The sequence below is a fragment of the Salmo salar genome, chromosome ssa23, assembly GCF_905237065.1.
Source record: "Salmo salar chromosome ssa23, Ssal_v3.1, whole genome shotgun sequence".
In the NCBI taxonomy this organism is placed as follows: Eukaryota; Metazoa; Chordata; class Actinopteri; order Salmoniformes; family Salmonidae; genus Salmo; species Salmo salar.
In genome coordinates, this window is record NC_059464.1 from 28420385 (window position 1) to 28426384 (window position 6000).

The 6000-nt window shown below is 44.5% G+C and overlaps 1 long non-coding RNA gene across 1 annotated transcript in view; it reads right to left on the bottom strand.

Annotated features, from left to right (window-relative positions):
- Nucleotides 1–4321, bottom strand: part of LOC106584343 (uncharacterized) — a 54911-nt gene extending 50590 nt beyond the window's left edge. Inside the window, exon 1 of the long non-coding RNA XR_001323725.2 lies at nucleotides 4075–4321. This is a non-coding gene — a long non-coding RNA (uncharacterized lncRNA). The remainder of the gene's footprint in view (nucleotides 1–4074) is intronic.
- Nucleotides 4322–6000: the final 1679 nt, after the last annotated feature.

Here is a 6000-nt window from a genome sequence, read left to right on the forward strand (position 1 = left end):
GCAGGTCTGCCACATACAGATCATGCCTAAACACTGTATTCTCCTCTACCGGGAAAGACAATCCCCAGCATGAACTGGAAACTGGAAAGTAGTTCAAACTGAGGAAAAGTTAGATAGGGCTTATCTGATTTGAATGAACTCTGACTGGATTTACTACAGTCACCTGTATTTGCTTTCAAACTAAACATTTTCAATTGCACAACTTATTTTGACTGTTCACGCAGCTAGCTACTTTCCATCCTGAAAATCCTGACAGCGATACGCTGTTCTGAAACAGGCGTAGATCAGACATCACACGAGCATGGTGCTTCATGTGGAGAGGCTACTGTGGTTCTCTTTGTGGACTGAGGCGGGAAAGAGGCTTAATTCCTCCTATGCTAATGTAGAGTAAATTCCTTGTTGGGATGTGGCGCCTGCGGAAGCTGCCGATGGCCGGTGTGAGCCAGGGTCAGGGCCGCTGCAGGAGATTAGGTTCCTCTCCGCCTGTCCAGAGAGGGAGAGGAGCGCGGCGCAATGAGGGGGATTTGTGCTCTCAACCCTGAGGATAGATGTTCACATCACAAAAAGCCCCACCGCAAATTGCACATATTGAATAGCTAATTTGGCAGTCTCAGTTCAGAGGGGCTTGAGAGGAGAGAAGAGTGTGAGGAGGATGAACACAAAGCTGCAGAAAACAAAAGGAAGCAGCTCCTGCGAGGTTAGGCCTGGATGAGGAGAGCTGTGCCCGGCAAGGCAAGAGGAGGGGAAGGAGAGGAGAGGGTGGGCTGGGGGGCTTCCTGGATGAGGGGCATGCCGGCAGCACACAGAGCATTAGTGAGCCTGCTCAGCCTGCACTCATTGTTTTCTGACTGGCTGCTACCTTCATTAGCACTGGAGTAGCTAGTCAGCTGTAGAGCAGAGCACAACTAACGAGGACAAACAGTCAGTCATTAGTGTGTCACTCTCACTACATCATCATCAAGTTACTCACACCACTCAACTTTTTGGTTTGATATTAGAGTTTGCGTGCAACCCAGGTAAACAAATACCTGAGAATATTTTAAAATTTCTTAACAAAACCCAATGTTGATTAAAAACTATAAATTGTCTAATTTCTATACCAGCTGGGGAAGAGTTGCTTGCTACTTCAGCATAAATGACTACAAATAATGCCCAAAATGAAGTATTTTTCATTTCACGAGACCTTAGAAGGCTAGGCATGTACACAAGTAGTTTTGAAGTCTCATTGCAAATAAACTCAATTCTGTGATCAAAGTGCATTTGTAACATTTGTAACAAGCTGATCAAAAGCACTACTGAGATTTTGAATCAGAAAACAGCAGAATAGAAAGAGTCCTAAGCTCCAAAAACTAAGAAAATAATACTCTTAAATTACCACAACAAGTCTCCTGAGTGGCGCAGTGGTCTAACGCACTGCATCGCAGTGCTAGCTGTGCCACTAGAGATTCTGGGTTCGATGTCCAGGCTCTGTCGGAGCCAGCCACGACCGGACGGCCCACAATTGGCCCAGTATCGTCCGGGTTAGTGGAGGGTTTGGCTGGCAGGGATGTCCTTGTCCCATCGCACACTAGCGTCTCCTGTGGCGGGCCGGGTGCAGTGCACGCTGACACGGTCGCCAGTGTTTCCTCTGACACTTTGGTGCTGCTGGCTTCCGGGTTAAGTGTGCATTGTGTCAAGAAGCAGTGCGGCTTGGTTGGGTTATGTTTCGGCGGACGCACGCCTCTCCTGAGTCCGTACGGGAGTTGCAGCGATAAGACTGTAACTACCAATTGGATACCATGAAATAGGGGAATAAAATCTATAATAAAGTTTTTACAAAACAATTACTGCAACAAAAGCAAAATAGTAAATACAGAATATTATTTGAAGCAAAGTATATTTGTATAATATGCCACAAAGTTCATCTACAGTGTATTATGTTGATAAACGACTGGTTTATCAATTCAGTGAATCTGTTTTTAAAAATAATCATGTTATATTGTGTGTCTTCTTTGATTGGAAATCCTTTAAAGGATAGTTTGGGATTTTGGTTAAAAAAAAATTCTGTGTCAACTATGAAGGAAGTTAGAGGTAGTTTCGCGAGTCATTGCTGACAAGCGTTAACATAATGACTGAAAGTCTAAAGGAAAAGCTAGCATTCTAGTTGTTCCCATAGACTTCCAGTCATTATGCTAACACTAGTTAGCATTTGTGCTACTGCCAGTTAGCAACTTCCTTCCAACTGCACACAGAGACTTAAAAATGGTAGATGCTTTTTAGAGTTGAAAAGTTTGAGTGAATGGAGCTGTTGCCAGCAGCTATATCTTCTCATAACTACTCATCTCCCTCCACTACACTCACTACACCCACCAGCCCCCAACACCAACTTAATGTCCATGCTAAAACACCAGGCATGGAAACAGATGTGCTTTTTGGACCAAAACATACGTGGAACATAAAGGAGAGCGCATCCACTGTCCGCCAGGCTTTCCATCACTGGACCACATTAACATCTATTTCTTTTTAACAATGTCACTTTCTTGCACTGCCGACAACTTGGCCTTTTGTTAGGGCATACTCTTACTGAGTGCACGTAATGGCTGAAATGGACGATGAAGAGACCGAGGGAGGAAAAAAATACACACATACACAAAGGAGTCCTAAGAAAGGAGCCCTGTAATGTGGTACTCTGCTGCTCAGACCTGTAGGGGTAGGAGGCAGCATCTTTACAGTGTATCCAAGCAGCACTAAAATCCACTGTCCGTGCCCAATCAGGACCATTTTTTTCTAGCCGCAAGGGCTCCTGCATCCCTGCCTTTACACTACACTGAAAACCCTTTGTACTAATTGATGGATTGTACCAGATTTTCTAGTTCAGTTCCACCCTATAATTGTCTGACAATGATGGGCAAGGATGGGGAAAACTTCAGGCCCCAGTACTGTGCGGGGCCGTGGATAGAAAATGACTCAAGGAAGTGTGTGTCGGTGTGTGCGTGTGGTATGTGTTTGTGTTGAGAGGGGGTGGAGGTTAAGCCAACCAAAACGGTCTCAGTCCCCCCTTCAACTCCTTGTTTCCGTGGAAGCCAACCTCAAGCAGCCCGAAGCCACTGAAGCGCACTCTCCAGCGAGCACGGCCGAGAGGAGAGAGAAGCCTCCCTTCTATCCTTCTATCCCACCACCCTACATCAAACACACATCCTCCTTGCATCTCTCCTCCACCCACCCACACACCACCATTTAGAAAGACCTGCTTACAAAGTAATGCTCCCAATCCTCTCACAGAATTAACTTTGTTGGGATTAGAAAAACACTAATAACTGACTTAATATGTACATCAGTTACACAAAAACAGTACACAAAACCAGTAATAACTGCACAAAATAATTAAAAAAAAATTGAATATTAATTTGAGAAATAATACTACAGGCATTCCAAGGTACTGCAATTCAAAGTCTCTATTTTACTTCAACAAATGATTTTAAGCTGCTCGTTAAATTAGACATTCCCTCATGTCATCTAAGTGAGAAGTGGCCCACCCCCATTCAGACAGGCTGGCTATGGTCTGTCACTCTGCACACTAGCGGCTGAAGAAAGGAGAAATGAATAAACGTTTGACTGAAATTAATGTACACATTTCAGCGAGAGACATAACTCTTTTACATTTGGGCTGATGCAGGTGCCAAATGGAAAAAGGTACCATCATAGACCAGCCCTGTCGCCCTCACCCCCTCCAGGTGCTATTCTAGTCTACAAACAGCAGTGAAGTAAGAGAGAGATCACATAACAAAGACACCTTGCCTGCCACGAGCTCCTCTTGCCCCACTCTGCCCAGACCTGCACCACCTCAGGAGGTATGGTTATTGTTAATCTGCATTCCAAATCAAAACAGCCAGCATGCTCGTCTTTAGTCGTTCCACACACTCAATGCCTACATTTGCACCTGAGAACAAATTTCCTCACAAGGCCAAAGAACCAGAAAGAAAGAGGGAGGGAGGGAAAGGCAGAGACAGGGGGAAGGAGAGAAGGAAACACCAGCATACTGTAGCTTGACAAGAGGAGAAACAGCCGTGTAGTAGCAGTCAGCGAACAGCTTACCTTTCCCCCTCACTGCTCTAAGGGCCTAGACCTGCACATCCATGGTTCTCTCCCCCTGAGCCCATATCGAGTGAAGCAGGGCCGCCTCATGACTCCCACAGCCCGGCAGCCCGGCGCTTTAGCAACTAGAAGAGCACAAGACTAAAATGTCTTCCCCTCTGCCTCAGCCTGCCTTAGTGCAAGGGGAGCTAGGAATGCACTGGCTATAGACTTTTGTCCAAGCTGTAGGTCTTTTTTAGTGAGGCAAGATTAGTTCATACAAAACTCAACAATACAGCACTGAAACTCATTGTTGATATTCAACATTTTTCACATAGCGGAACAGAATAGACAATACGGTAGCTAGGAAACCATGGGCTGGATTACAAGCTGATGATATCTCATCCTTTCGCAGGCCTGTAATCCTTTTCATTGAGCGGCGGACAGAGCAGACGTAAACCAAAATCAATATTGGTGGAACTGGACTGAGGGTGAGAGGGGTGTCAGGATGTTTTCACATTGCCGCACGCTTCACAATAATTTTTGGGGGGTGGTTTCAGACCAGACATTCTTTACGTTACAGATCTGCTCCACTTGGAGATAGCCCTGAAGAGACACTTCCACATAAGCCAGTCTCAGCTCTCTTTCAAAATGATGACTATCATTAAATACTGTACTGCTATAAAAATGTGTGCTTGTTACAGTTCAACATATCAAATCAGTGTGTAAAATTGTGCCCTTCACTAAAACATTTTTACAACACAAACAATGTGTTTTTATGTGAAATATGTTTCAGAAAAATACAGAAACACTGCCATGCACATGCATTCTAATTGAAATATAATTTGAGCAAATATAATAAACTAAATGTGCACATGCATTTAAGTAATAAACCAAATGAGCCCTTAAATGTTTGCAAATTTAACATCAACATTAGAATTGTAAAAAAGGTATGAATTATTCCAAGTTAAAACCACTGCAGCAGGTGAAGAGTAAAAGGCTGATGAGTGACTGATCCACTCCCTGCTCTGCTCCAGCTACCACGTTTTCCCAGGGCTCCTGAATACTCTAGGTAGCCAGAGAGAGGGGATTGTTCAACCCCTTCCTTTTCATCACCTCTGCAATTGACCAATTGACAACTGATTGATGGTTATCTTTTCACACCGACAAAGGGAGAAATTACCATCTCTAAAGCTACGTACAGTAAAAAGGCCCAAGAGTAAATTACATGTTGCTAAAATTCCTCCTTGACTCAGTCCGCACGATGGCAGGCAAACAAAAAAGTTTCCTTTCTGTCACTTCTGGGGCACTCTAGATTTGGCCTTCCCTGCCAACTGCACAGAGAACATGACAGCTTCTTTAAATGGGGCAGCACAAAGGGCCTTGAATGAGGGATGGTACCAGGCCGGACGGCCATTCTCCAGAAAGGCCCATTCTTTGCATTGAAAACAGAGGGCTTGTGAAAAAATAGATAAGCCATATCTGAATAAGAGCTGGGACACTGCAAGTGACCTTGGGGAGGGGGAGATTCTATGTAGCTAAGCTTTTCAGACAAGCACAATGCATTCTCTGCATTCAAATAAACAGGCCAAATAGAAGCAGCACAGTTGCTTATCAAACCTCTCCTTGCTTGAGTCACTTTTCCATGCATGCAGTGCTCACTGTGTTACATCAAGATCAGTCAGTGAAATATATCAGGAGCCCTCCTGAAGGTATTACATCTACAGTACATACTCACACAGAACTACTACAACTAACTATGACTACCCAATGCAATGACATTGACATTTGAAACATGATGTTTAAGCAACTATTTTTGCCCCCCACAAAAACAATTTAGCTCAGTCTACATAGCACATACGCCCCCATCTCTGCACATCCTGCATGGACTTCGACTAAGAAAAGAGGGATGGAGGAGGAGGAGTAGGAGGATGTCTGGGGGCCAGT